At 53.9% G+C, this 14,681-nt stretch overlaps 1 long non-coding RNA gene across 1 annotated transcript; it reads left to right on the top strand.

The window, feature by feature from the left end:
* Positions 1-551: 551 nt before the first annotated feature.
* LOC132355722 (uncharacterized) lies at positions 552-3,705 on the top strand. Its single transcript, XR_009499684.1, has 3 exons — positions 552-726; positions 1,020-1,169; positions 3,505-3,705. It is a non-coding gene; the product is annotated as an uncharacterized LOC132355722 (long non-coding RNA).
* Positions 3,706-14,681: the final 10,976 nt, after the last annotated feature.

Raw genomic sequence — 14,681 nt, 5'->3', positions numbered from 1 at the left:
TGAATCAGAAACCAAAAGTCTCCCAACGAAGAAGGATCCTGGACCAGATGGCTTCACTGGTGAATTCTATCAAACATTTAAAGTAGTAATACCAGTCCTTCTCAAACTCTTCCAAAATATTAAAGAGGAAGGAACACTTTCTAACTCATTCCATGACACCCGCATTACCCTGATAGCACAACCAGGCAAAGACACACAAGAGAAGAAAACTACACACCAATATCCCCTATGAACATTGATGCAAAAATCCTCACAAACCGAACTCGGCAGCATATCGAAAGGATTATACATCATGACCATGTGGGATGTATTCCTGGAATGCAAGGACGGTTCAGCAGATTAAAATCAATGACGTAACACACCACGTTAATAGAATGAAGGAGGGAGAATCACATGCTCAACTGGTGCAGGAAAAGCGTTGACAAAATTCAATTCCAATGGTCAGTGAGACCCAGGTGGAAACCTGCTAAGGATCTGTGGGAAAGGTTTTCCTTTGCTAATAGAGGTGCTGCCGCTTCCTTCTTCTTTATCTTTCTTCCTGGAAAGGGCACGTGGGGCCAGAGGCGGGACAGGCATCTTTTACGCAAAAAGTCTGACCTTCGTGGATGATCAGCGTAGGAGGCTGAACCACGCTCCCTCTGCCCCGAAGACGTCCGTGTCCTAATCCCCGGAACCTGGGAATATGTTATCGTACATGGAAAAGGGGACTTTGCAGGTGTGATCAAGGTGAGGATCTTGGGATGGGGTGAGTAGCCCGGATGATCCAGGTGGGCCCAATGTCATCACAAAGGCCCTTATAAGAGGGAGGCAGGAGAGTCAGAGTGGCAGGAGGTGTGAGGTCAGAGGGCTCTGAGGATGGAGGAGGGGAGGTGAGTCAGGAATGCCTGTGCCTCCAGAAGCTGGAAAAGGCAGGAAATAGATACTCCCTGGGGGCCTCCAGAAGGAAAACAGACCTGCCCTCGTGTTGGGCTCTGGCCTTCAGAATTGAGTGGAGACATTTTTGTCTGAAATCTCTTCAGCCACCTGTTGGCCGGGCCCTGTGCGTGTCTGCTCTGCCTCGGTCTCAGTTGCCTTTGGCGTCATGTCTCCTTGGTCTCTTCCGACCTGGAAAAGCTCCTCAGTCTCCTCTTCTGTTTCGTGAATTTGACTTTTCGAAGAGCACTCGTCAGGTGAGTTTTTTTTTTAATTAATTAATTAATTAATTTTTATTTTTGGCTGCGTTGGGTCTGTGTTGCTGTGCGCGGACTTTCTCTAGTGGTAGCGAGGGGAGCTACTCTTCGTTGTGGTGCGCAGGCTTCTCATTGCAGTGGCTTCTCTTGTTGCGGAGCATGGGCTCTAGGCACACGGGCTTCAGTAGTTGTGGCTCACGGGCTTCAGTAGTTGTGGGGCACGGGCTTAGTTGCTCCGCGGCATGTGGGATCTTCCCGGACCAGGGCTCGAACCCGTGTCCCCTGCACTGGCAGGCAGATTCTTAACCACTGCACCACCAGGGAAGTCCCTCGTCAGGTGTTTTGTAAAATGTTGCTCGATTTGGATTCGTCTGCTGCTTTCTCAGGATCGGATTGAGGCTGTGCGTTATTGGAAAAATGGCACAGAAGTGGTGACATGTTGTCCTCAGTGTCTCGTATCAGGAGGGACGTGACACCGCATCCCATTGCTGGGGGCACTAACTTTGACCACTAGTGATCCTGCTGTCCGCCAGGTCTCCACTGTAAAATTATTGTTTTTTCCTCTGTAATTAATAAATATTTGGGGGGGAAATACTTTGCTACCGTGCAAATCTTGTTTCTCCTTAAATGTTCTCCCACTAATTTTAGCGTCCATGGTGGACCTTGCCTGCAGCAGTGATTTCCGCCGTTCTCCTGTGACCTGCCATGTCCCTCATGCCTGCCACGTTTATTTTTATTTTTTTTATTTTGTTATTTATTTTTGGCTGTGTTGGGTCTTCGCTGCTGCACGCAGGCTTTCTCTAGTTGTGGCGAGCGGGGGCTACTCTTCGTTGCAGTGTGCGGTCTTCTCATTGCAGTGGCTTCTCTTGTTGTGCAGCATGGGCTCTAGGCGCATGGGCTTTGGTAGTTGCAGCACACAGGCTCAGTAGTTGTGGCTCACGGGCTTAGTTGCTCTGCAGCATGTGGGATCTTCCTGGACCAGGGCCCGAACCCGTGTCCCCTGCACTGGCAGGCAGATTCTTAACCACTGTGCCTCCAGGGAAGCCCCTGCCACGTTTATTGAGTAGAGCTCTCTGGAAGGAAAACTGTCCCTTCTTCCTCATTTACTTGTGCAATTATTAGTTTATATCAGTATGGACGCATGGATGTTGATTTTATTTGATGAGTTAAAATACAACATTACTCCTCTTTACCTTGATTTGTTGCTCAAATCTCAAAGCCAGTGTGGCTGAGGGCTGTGTGTAGGTGTCTGTTTGCATGAAGGTCAACCAATCAAGCCGCTGTCCGTCCATTCGTTCGTTCATTTGACAAGCATCACTGCGCGGGCACTGCTGGAGACCGAACAGCGAGGAAAACAGGAGAAGTTGCCTCCTGTTCTCATGAGGAGTGGGGGGGCGGGTGCTGTTTATTCCAGGCAGCTGCTGAGGGTCTAGATTTTTTTTTTTAATCAAAACCAAAGTAGGCCAGTGTGTCTCCCCCACAAAAGGTTTCTGTGGGGGGCAGTGGTTCAGGCTAAATCAGGGCAGCCTGATACCCGCGTTTGTTTAAAGCAAGATGACTCTTCACCTGTTTGCATGACCCAGTAACACGTTTCTATCTTCGTCCCTTTCAACAGAAGCAGTTCTGTTAGAATCCTGGCCTTCAGAGTCACCTAGCTCAGCGACTTTCAGACCGGGGTCCCAGGGCTCCCCTGGGTGCTGGGGGCACCTCAAGGGGTGGTGGTCCGAGAGCCAGCGGCTTCTCAGCCTCTCTTCTTCAGCAGAGTGACCCCCCTCTCACCCGTTTTATGAACCGGGCTTCCAGCCAATGTTTTATCAGAAGAACGGGTTCTGGTGCTAAAAACCAGAGTTGGATGCCCCCCACCCCTGTCGTCCTTTGTGAGGAAAGGAAGCAACGTGGTTAAGAGTCCAGACTTGGGTGGATTTCAGCCCTGCAACTTGTGACTTCAGGGACCTCTGGGTCTCAGTTTCCTCATCTGTAAAGTGGGTGACAGCTGCAACTCCCACCTTAGTGGGGCTTTTGTGAGGACTAGATAGCAGATTCTGTGATAGGCAAGAGCATACACCTGTTTTAAATTTCTAAATTAAAAAAAATGACAAACGTGACCCATCTTCTTCAAAACACTCAAATAGAATACTACAAAAGAACCCAAAACTACCTAGAAGATTCCCAGCCGCACTCCCAAGAGGAACTACAGTTAACACAGCTTACTGTACATTCTTCCAGACTGTGTTCTATGCACTTGCAAATTTATAATAGTCATGTTTAGAAATGCTTTGTACCCACATGGAATTTCACTGTACATCCTGCCTTGCACTTTGCTTTTTCCACTTAGTCACCCACCGGGGGCGAGTTTCCTTGCCAGGACCTGGAGCCGGACCACGTCCCTCCCAGTGGCTGCCAGGTACCCACCTCGGGAAAGCGCATCATTGTTAGCCGACCCCCAGCTGAAGGACATTAGGTGCTTTGCAAGTTGTTGCTCACAAACAATGCTGAGTGTTCCTATTTACGCACATTTCTTTGGCTTCTTGTGCTTCAGGAGAAGCTCATAGAGCTCATTCGTTTCTTTGATTATTTGTGACGCTGTGCATGTGTCCCCGGGTTTCCTGACCATTTGTAGCTGTTTCTACTGCCTGGTTGCATCTTTTGTTCCAAATGAGGAAACTGAGGCTCAGAGAGTCTGGCGACTCGTCCACGTTTATAAAACCCATCTCTCTCCACCACGCTTAGTGCCGTCCGTCGTGTTCGCAGCTCAGCCTCTGTTCGCTTCTCTTTTGATAAAATCGCACCTGTCTTAGGTCAGACTCCCACAGACACAGATGCTGAGTCAAAGATTCAAGGCCCTCGGGAGAAACCTGCCGGGGAGTGAAAGCAGGGGGGAGACCAGGGTGAGGTTTTAGGGGGAGCCCTGCAGCAACAGGGGATCACGCCTCCCCGTCTGTCCTGCCCGAGGCCAGGGAGCCCGGCGTCACTCTTCCCTCCCCAGTGGGTCACGGCCAGGGGCTGCCCTGGGAAGGGGCTCAGAGTGCGCGGCCCCGGGCGGGTCTGGGAGGGGCGCACCCGTTTCAGCCCAGCTCAGTTCGCTGGGGCCTCAGGAGGGAGCCCTGCAGGGCTTAAGCCGTTAGCACGTTCTACTCCAACGCTCACCCCCAAATGACTGATTTATGGTTGGGCCCACGATACAATTTCTGCCAGTGGGAGTCGCCCGGGCTCTGTCTGGGGAGAGAAGAACAGGATGTGGGTGCGACCCCTCCTTCCGCTAGTGAACACGCTGCAGGCGGAGGGGCGGCACTGCTGGGTCCCGGGGAGTGTGAACAGCCCACCCGGCGGGACGACGCCGAGCTGTGCCCACGACTCACGCCCCCGACGGCGGCTGAGCAGCTCTGTCGCGCTGAATCTTCGAGGAACCACGGTGTCGTCGGGTCTCTTGCTTGGGCCAAGGTGGTGGGTCTGAAAAGGTGCTCCCTGTGGTCTCTGCTTCTCCCCAATGAATATGTTTCTTCACCCCTCGTATTCCCAAGAAGTTGTTCCCCCCGGTTTCTCTCCCACTGTCCTTTCTTTTTTTTTAAATTTAATTTAATTTTGGTTTTGGCCGCACTGCACGTGCAGCACGCGGGATCTTAGTTCCCTGACCAGGGGTGGAACCTGGGCCCCCTGCAGTGGAAGTGCGGAGTCTTAACCACTGGACCGCCAGGGAAGTCCCTCCACTGCCCTTTCTTAGGTAGGCACCAGCGCTGGTTCTGGTTTAAGCTCCTCCTTCCGTCTGGAATGCCCTGGAAACCTTCCTCCCACCTTCCAGACCTGCCACAATGGCCCCTCCTCCAAGAAGGCTTCCTTCATTCCCCGTGAGGGACAACCTCTCCTCCTCAGTCACCCTTTGCACTCGCTGGTACACTCGGGGCATTCGCGGTCCCAGCCGTGTTGCCCACCATCGGCACTCCAAGGTCCCGGGGGACCAGGCCCAAGCCGTCTCTTCTCTCCTTCCCACCCCGCCTTGCCGACCAGGTGGCTTCTCACAGAACAGGCCCCAAATGGGTTGTTTTCCTCTCTCCCACTTTGGGTTTATGCGGCCCTGCCCGTGACAACAAGGGGCAACACCTGGGTTAGGCGATCAGGAGGAATCAGCTGCCTAAGTGCGGCCCAGAGCTTCCCAGGCCTCCAAAAGCACAGAGCAGCCGACTGTCTACATTTCCCAGGCTTGCCGTAAGGACGGATGGAAAAGCACATCCAGGGGTCTGTCCCAGGATCATCCCCATGGGAGGACTATCTCATTTCCTCTCCAAGCCCCGCTCGTCACCTCCGAGCACCGGCTCCGACTCAGCTGGCGTTTATCTGCCTGTGAAAAGCCAGGAATTATGAGGAGGCGGCGAGGGCTGTGCCTCAGACACTTAAGCTGGTTCTACCACCGGACACAGCTGTTCCGGCCATGCGTGCGGGCGCGTGGGCCAGAGGTTCAGAGGGAGCGCGCCGCACTGAGACTTTCACGTTCCCCGTGAACCGGCAAAGCAAGGAGGGGTGATGGACACAGCTCCCGGGAGGCCCAGCGCCCGGGAACTCGGGGTGCTGTCTGCGGGGAGCACGTCCGTCCTCAGCCTGTCTCCTGGCCCTGTGGACTCTCACGCAGTAACGGAAGGCGGGCATAAGTCCCCTCCCCCATGCTTGCTATGTAAGAAAAGGGGCCTCCAGGGAGCTCACAGTTTAGACAGAGAAAACTGTATATATGTAGGAAAATAAAGGCATGTGAAAACTAGCCACCTTCTCTAACTGCTTAAAAGGGCTGGGCTTAGCTGAGAGCTTCACATAAAGGTGAACAGTCGACCACCAAAGTGATTCCAAAAGGAGTTCCTTTATGAACGTGGATCTGTACCTGCTTTCCTCTGAGCCCCACAGGACTGCCTCTTGGTCTTTTAGGGGAGAAGAGAACGCATCCGGAGAAGGGGTGGTCTTAATAGTTTCAGTGTACAGGTCTCTCACCTCCTTGGTTAAATTTATTCCTAGGTATTTTATTCTTTTGATGCAATTGCTGACGAGATTGTTTTCTTCATTTCTCTTTCTCTTCGTTCGTTATTGGTGTACAGAAATGTAGCAGATTTTTGTATATTGATTTTGAATCCTGCAACTTTACCGAATTCATTGATGAGTTCTACTAGCTTTCTGGTGGCATCTTTAGTATTATCTATATATTATATCTTGTCATCTGCAAAGAGTGACAGTTTTACGTCTTCCTTTCTGATTTGGATGATTTTTATTTCATTTTCTTGCCTAATTGCTCTAGGTAGAACTTCCAACACTATGTTGAATAAAAGTGGAGAGAGTGGACATCCTTGTCTTGTTCCTGATCTTAGAGGAAAAGCTTTCAGCTTTTCACCATTGAATATGATGTTAGCTGTGGGCTTGTCATATACGGCCTGTATTATGTTGAGGTACATTCCCTCTGTATCCACTTTGTTGAAAGTTTTTATCATAAGTGTATGTTTAAGGGAAGGATATTCTCACACAGGCTACAACATGGATGAACCTTAAGGACATTATGCTCAGTGAAATGCAGAAGGACAAATACTGTCTGATTCCACTTAAGTGAGGTCCCTGGAGTCGTCAGATTCATAGAAACAGAAAGTAGAAGGGTGTGGGGGGTGGGCAGGGGAGGGGGTGGGGCGTTAGTGTTTAATGGGGACAGTTTCAGTTTGGGAAGATGAAAGTGTTCTGCCGATGATGGTAGTGATTGTTGCATTGCAACGTGAATGCATTTAATTCCACTGAACTGTTCACTCAAAAATGGTTCAGGGCTTCCCTGGTGGCGCAGTGGTTGAGAATCTGCCTGCCAATGCAGGGGACACGGGTTCGAGCCCTGGTCTGGGAGGATCCCGCGTGCCGCGGAGCGACTAGGCCCGTGAGCCACAACTACTGAGCCTGCGCGTCTGGAGCCTGTGCTCTGCAACAAGAGAGGCCGCTACAGTGAGAGGCCCGCGCACCGCGATGAAGAGTGGCCCCCACTTGCCGCAACTAGGGAGAGCCCTCGCACAGAAACGAAGACCCAACACAGCCATAAATGAATGAATAAATCAATAAATAAATAAATTAAAAAAATTAAAAAAAAAAAATGGTTCAGATGGTAAGTTTTATGTTATGTAAGTTTTACGACAATTAAAAATTAAATCAAGTTTTTGAAATTAGCCAGGTATTTCTAAATGCCACATTGTTTTGGTGCTACTTTATGTGGAGTGTTTGATACGACACAAAAACACAATTGGAAAAGAAGATTAATCTTGCTGACGTTTAATTGGGCTCAAGGCAGAAGCCTGGGTCTTTCAGTCTTGTCCAAAGTGCCTTGGTCCTCCTGCTGGCATGATGCCCTAACTGCAAGCAAGGCACTAGGATTCCTTCTAATGCCCAGGAAGCCCTGATGGGAATTTGGTGGGAATGGACAAGTATCTCACGGCACGTGTCTGACGCAGGGCTGCTGGCTTGTTGGCTGGCATCGCCGACTGGGTCTGAGAGGTGAGGGATTCTTTGCTTTCAGCGCAATCCCCCGCGAAAAGGGACTAGCCCGGCTTGCTCTGCTTGTGGAAGGACCAGGAGAATCTACTCCCCACAGATTTTTGGTAGCTGTATATTCTCTTTGGCTTCTGCCTAGAGGAGCAAAATAAACAGAAACTTGGAGAAAACAAACACAAAAACAGGGCGGGGCAAGTGCTGACCCGGTCACTTGGCAGGAGGCTGTTTGGAGCCAAAACCCTTGTCCTGCACTTTCCTCCCTGGCCCTGAAATCACAAACAACCCTTTGGCCGGGGTTCTAACGAGCTTCTGATGAGCACAGCCCATGCTTCTAACACAGAAAACACAATTAGACACGCACAGGTGCCCGTGAAATGCCCGGCTAGGTGGCAGGCACTCGGCTCCCTGAGGACTCCATCCTGGGCTTTCTCAGGAAGAAGCCCGGGCTCCTGGGCCCGTGAGGGTGGTGGAAGCTGATAGCAGGGAGAGAACATCATGTTTGGGTTTCGAGCCCTGGGCCAGGCCCAGACCACCAGGGCAGCGAGAGAGAAAACAGTGTGTGCGTGGATGCTTCAGGGCCAAAGAACCGGGTGAAACGTGACGGTGGTGGGACCCAGGGGCCACTTGGGGAAAGTGACCCACTCTGGGGCCTTGGTCTTGTCACTTGGAACACGAGGAGGATGATAGAAACCGCCTCTCCCGGCCTGGCGACGGAATGAGATACTGCCGGTAAAGCATTTGGCCCGGCGCCCAGGGTGTAGTTAGGACTCACTCAACACTGGCTGTTATTAAAGGAACAAGCTTCACGCGTTTTGGTTCATTTAAGGAGCCATTTTTAGATGTTGACTTGTAATGCCCATGCAGAAGCTGGCCGTGAAAACAGGAAACACAGCCTCTGAGGGCAGCTGGGACTTGAGATCCGTCCCGGGTGGGACCAGCTTGATGTGAAGCGTTGGCTTACAAACCAGGAGGCAAACTGTGGTCTGTTCGCTCCTTCTCATTTTTGTCGTCTTCTTTCCTTGGGTGGCGGAGGAGGGGTTCTTTGGGGGCTGCAGAGGGTACGGTGGGGATCCTTGGTCCCTGAGAGGCTGTAATAAAGACGTGAAATCTGCTGCATTTGCTTGTTTTTGCTGCAAAACCCACTATCTTCTAGTTGTGATGATGGAATGCCACCTCACGTGAACATACGCAAAAGTGAACAAGCAAGCCCGACGGAAGGAACAGAGATGAGTCTCACCAGCTTCAGTCACAGCTGGATCCAGGTGCTCGAGTCTCCTCTCCTTTTCCTCTTCATTCTCTGGTAGCTTCGAGCTACACTGTAAGCCTCGCTCATGATCGCGGATTCCACGTACCGGACTTCACGGAGGGATTCCCACGGCCTTGCTCGGTCACCTGCCCTCTCCTTGGACCAATAACTCTGGGCAGGGAAATGGGCTCCACAGCTGGCCAGACCTGGGTCCCACGCTCACCCCAGCAGCCAGAGGATGGCGTGGCCGGCAAGCCCACAGGCCCCACGTGGGATAGATGCGATTGCAGCAGGCACACAGTCTGCACCCTCGAGACTTGGCAGGGGAGAGTGTGTGCGCACTGCAGGCACGCGGGTCAGCAGCCTTTGTCCCGCCCTTCCCCCACTGTGCTCAGCAGGGCTGCTCAGGCGCTCTCCGAAGGGTCCGCCTGCTTCCTGGCAATCCAAGGTGGAAAAGTTCCTCACTGTTCTTGAATCAAACCACGTGAGCGAGGACTAAGTGCCCCCGAGACAGCGCACGGCACCCTCCAGCCTGCCCGTTGGAACCAATAAGACATGGTAGAAACGACCCCAAGGCCGGACCCCAAAGACGTTATGGCTTCTGCCTTGCTCTCCTTGGATCGTTCTCTGGGGAGGCAGCTGGGTGGTGGGACACGCAGGCCCTGCCCACAGCCACGTGAGGAGCACCATGGAGGCCCCCCCCACCCCACCGCCAGCCGAGCCCCAGAGGAGGCAGCCCCGGCTGACACCCTGGTGGCAACCTCACGAGACCAAGCAGAACCACCAACTAAGCCTCCTGACTTGCTGACTCACAGACACTGTGGGAGATGATAAAGGTCCATTGTTCTTTCAAGGCACGAAGTCTGGGGGTGTTTGTTACACAGCTGTAGGTAACTGATGCAGGCAGGTATGGCCTCCGACTTCCAGGGACAGAGTGACTTGGAAAGTTTCCTCGGATCATTTTCAAAGTACTTCTCAGTGACTCTCTTAGTGATTGTTACAAAAGTGAACATTCACAAGTGGAATCACGCTGAGAACACAGGGTGCTCCTACTGTCTCCACACTGAGTTTGCTGATTTAAAAACCATGTTCAGGGACTTCCCTGGTGGCGCAGTGGTTGGGAATCCGCCTGCCAATGCAGGGGACACAGGTTCGAGCCCTGGTCCGGGAAGATCCCACATGCCGCGGAGCCACTAAGCCCGTGAGCCACACCTACTGTGCCCGCGTGCCACAACTACTGAAGCCCGCGTGCCTAGAGCCCGTGCTCCGCAACAAGAGAAGCCACTGCAATGAGAAGCCCGCACGCCGCAGAGTAGCCCCCACTCGCCGCAACTAGAGAAAGCCCGCGTGCAGCAACAACGAAGACCCAACGCAGCCAAAAAAACCCAAAAACCGTGTTCACTGTTGGCTTTGCCTCCTGAGCCAGGTGGGGAAGGAGGCGAGGTTTGGACAGAAAGGATGCCTTCGTGTTATCAAGGGCAAGTTTGGCAACCGTGGCGACCGCGGAACAGTTGTGAAATCTGCTGGGGACGAGCAGATCCTGAACACAACCGAGTCCTCCCAGCGGCCCTTCTGGCTGAAGCATCGCCACTCCTAGCAAGCGAGCGGGGCCTCGAGGAAGGCCCGCTGTCGGCAGGAAGTAGATCCCAAGCAGGCTCCCCGACGATGGCTCAGACCCCCCCACCTCCTGCCTGGTCCCCCCCGCCTGGCTCTCCAAGCCTTGTGGTCACCTGCCCAAGCTGCTTTTCCAAATGAGTCCCCCTCACCCTCCCAAATGCCTGCCACCAGCGAGGAGCCCAGGGCCTGCCGAGAGCCATGTGCGGGCGCGTTCCCGGTCCTGTGTGTCCTTTTCTTCCCCCTGTGGTCCAGACGTTCCTGTCCACCGTGAGTGCTGCCGGGAAACTCTCCAAAGTGCTCTATCTTCCTTCTCTCCCATTGCTGAACCCCAATCTTTGAAAGAGATGCCATACTATTTAGTAGTTGCTCAGCGTACCAGCCAGGACCCTGCAAGACAGAAACCCCACCAGCTCACACAGGCTCTCATGGCCGCTGGCTCAGGGCTCCAGCCGTGTCCTCCAGAATCTGGCCACGAGCAGGGCAGCCCTCAGGGCCCGGTGGGTGGGGAAATGCACTTTCCCAGAGAAAACAGAGCTTCAGGGAGACTCATTTGAAAACAGTAACTGTCCACTTGCATCCCCACACCCTCATCCCGTCTCTGCTCGCACACCTTATCTGATGGGGAGCTCATCACTTCCAGAAGTAATTCCTTCTGCGGACTTGGTCTCCTCTCCGTGACTGGCACCCACTGGGCCAGTCCTGCCTAATGTCGGCATCACTAATCACCAATCACCGTCCCCTCTCCCCCTGCTTCCCTCTGCCTGTAAGTCACCGAAGGACGGGCCGGACACACAGGGCCATTGTCCGGGGAGCTGCCGAGCCCTGAGTCAGACACTGCTGCCTTTGGGGAAAATCCTGCCATCTCGTTTCTCCCACCTAAAATAGCCACTTCCTTGTTGGGGGAAGCAGGGTGCTGAGGAGCAGGAAAGGGCCTGGGTAAGCCATCCAAAGATGCCTGGTTTGCACACATTCCTGGAAGGTCACTGTTGACATCAGCCAAACACCAGGCACTTCCGGGGCCGACTGTAAACAGAGTGGTGAGGAAGGTCAGCGCAGGGGCTGCGAACCACGCTAAGCGTCTCCTCTGTGGAGTGTGACTTTCTCCTAAAGGAATTTGTAGTTGTTTGCAGATAATATCGACGCCCAGCCCTTCCCTTTCACGTCAGTTTGAGGGAATAGATGGCCGGACACAGTGGGAGTCAAGTTCAAGGGCGTGCAAGCCTCCTTTAATTAAGCTTCCCTCTCATGGCTGCACGAGCGACCTCGAAGCTCAAGGACGCGCAGTGCACAGTTCTGAGGTGACTCGGGGCCTGGCCAGTCCGGGAGGGATGCGCCTGCTGCCGTCTGGGGTGTTGCCCTTTGCTGAACGAGGGGCTGGCGGCAGCATCACCCAGCTGCGTTCAGCTCACCCTTCTCCCGGCTCCTCCTCGGCCCCAGGCAGGTGGACGGGCACAGGAGCCTCCTTCCTGTGTTCCCTCCACCACTGTCCCCTGTGCCGCCCGCCGGCAAGGACAACGTGCATTGGCCACACGGCCGAGGGCGCTCCGCTTACCCAGCTGCAGAATGACAAGGTTTTCTGGGAGGCCCTTCAAATATCCAGCCACCTCTTCCCCCAGCGGACTTGCTGTCCCTGTGCTAGACACCTTGCTGCACCCCAGGCTGGTGGGAGGGAGGGGCACCTTGTGTGCCCTCACCTGGGCTGCCCCTCGGGTGGGCAAGGGGGCAGCAGGCGGAGCCGGGGGCTGGTCTCAGTACCAGACAGCGAGCTCGTCAGAGGGCAGAAGAGAGAGGGGGTGGGCGTGGTGGGAAGAGTGCAGACTTCTCCTGACGGGTCATGGGCTCTATTGGAATTCCTAACCACGGCGGGAGAGCCCCTTGGCCTCCAGGATCCCGAGGTGCCTCTGGGGAGGAGCAGGCCGGGGCTCAGTTCTGGCCTTGCTCCTGAGCCTGGGGCTGGGGGGCTGCTGGACCGGTTTCTTGGGTGTCGGAGGCTGCCTGCACCACCGTCCTGGGTGGAGACTGGGCGAGGCAGGGACCTGGTATTTCTCACACTCACCGGAGGCTTGCTTCTGGGGGCAAGCATCACCTGGGAGCTGTTAGAAATGCAGACAGTCAGTCCCACTCCAGACCTACTGGTTGGAATCTGCATTTTAAATGACTTTAGATGACCCCCTGCCCCCCATCCTTGCATTTTAACCTTGGAGAAGCAGAAGTAGGGTTTGAGAATCAGGGCCCCAGTTCAGCGGAGGCCAACTCTGAAGGGCCCTTCAGAAGCTGATGTTTTTACCCAAATCTGGAATCCAAAGCTAGGTCAAAGCATACTTTTGGATTCAGAATGCTGAACCAGTCCGGGCTCAACGTAATAATGCACTTTGAACAAAGGTGTCAGTGGGTCCACAGACATATGTCCCATCCCAGAGCCTGTGAAGGTGACTTTATTTGGAAACAGGGTCTTTGCAGATGAAATGAAGGATCTCGAGATGAGATCACCATGGATTACCTGAGTAATCAGGTAATAATCCAATGACAGTGCCCTGATAAGAGACAGAAGAGGCGACAAACACACAAGCCGAGTGATGCGGCCACAGCTACAAGGAGCTTTCAGAGGGAGCGCCGCCCTGCGACACCTTGATTTCAGACAGGGAGCAAATCTGTGTCCTTGGAAGCCCCCAGTTTGTGGCCATTTATTATGGCAGACACAGGAAGCTATGGCCACGTGGGTGCCTTCCCAGACCGGGGAGGAAAGAACGGCCAAAAAGTGACGCAAGAAGGAGCAATAACCTTGCCAGTCCCCAGTTCCAGCAATCTCAGCTTTGTTCCCAGAATTAGCTACGTTCCTCCTCATTTCCTCATTTCTTTTTAATGCTCCGTGAAGCCCAAGTACCGTCCAGACGGCAGGCACTGGTCCTGCGTGGCCGGCGGGTCACCGGACTGTCTGAACGAGCGGGGCAGCTCCTCTTGTGTGCAAACACACCGTCTCGTCCGTCCCTGACTCCACCTTGTTCGGAAATTATTTAAAGCAGTTATGATACAGCGAACTGAGTCATATTTTAACTGCTTAAGTACCCCTTAAAAGCAGACGTTCTTTAACAAGCCCTTTGGCTGAGTCTGCTTAGCCTCGAGCACTGTACTTCGGTTCATTTAAAGCAGGGTGTACCAGCCCTGGGTCTGCACGGACAGAAACTCTGAAGGCTCTGGGGCTATTAGATCATTTCATCATTTCCCTTTAAAAAGTTTTCAGAATTCATATATAAAGATTCAGGGCAGTACTCTTCAAGCCCGACTCAACTTGGAAACATTTGGGGAGCTTGAAAATAACAATGGCAGTGTCTGGGCCTCTCCCCGGATCAGTTCATCAGAATCTCTGGGGGCATCTGGCAACCACCTGCCTTGTGGAGTACAGTCACCTCCTGGGGGCTCCACGGAAGCCCCCTTTGTCAATATCCTCTGAGGAAATGCCTTTTCTGCTTCAATTAGCAGAGCTAATTAATTTTATGTTGCCTACAACAAGCACCTGGGTCGTTGCAGGGTCTAGAGACTATGATCACCCCCATTTTACAGAGCAGGAGCCTGAGGCTCAGAGAGGTTCGACCCCTCGCCCAAGGTCACACAGCTAAGGAGCTGCAGAGCCTGCCCTCTTAGCCACTAGGTCGGGGACACGCATTGTCCCCACGCCCTCTCGGTGCAGCCTTTAGCAGTGAACACCCGCTCATGACGCTGGAGCGGCTGGCGGGGAGGGGTTCGTGGAGTCAGCTGGTGCCCGGGCCCCTCTCACACGAGAGGCAGTCTCTGCCATGGCCAATGCAGAAGGGGGGGGCCCAGCCTCAGCCCCACTCGTGTGCACGGGCCCCTTTCTGAGCACAGGTGCACGTGTCCGAAGCACACGCCTGTCCTGCTCACCACCCAGGAGCCCCGGGCCAGGGCTGGTCCCCCACCGGCCATTGCAGACGGTAGGACGACACATGTGGCAGAAGGGGGGCCTGGGAGGTGGTGCTCGCTGCCTGAGCCGCCCTGCGACTAATGGGAGTGGAGGCCACTTCCCCGCAGGTGGAGTGGGCAGAGGCCGCCTCGTGCCCAGAGGACCCCCTGGGGCTGGGCCCTGGGCCCTCCACTGCAGGCCTCTGCACACGGCATCTGAATCGGGTTCACTCCTC

Source organism: Balaenoptera ricei, chromosome 20 (genome assembly GCF_028023285.1).
Source record: "Balaenoptera ricei isolate mBalRic1 chromosome 20, mBalRic1.hap2, whole genome shotgun sequence".
NCBI classification, from domain to species: domain Eukaryota; kingdom Metazoa; phylum Chordata; class Mammalia; order Artiodactyla; family Balaenopteridae; genus Balaenoptera; species Balaenoptera ricei.
This window is presented reverse-complemented; position numbering and strand designations above follow the sequence as displayed.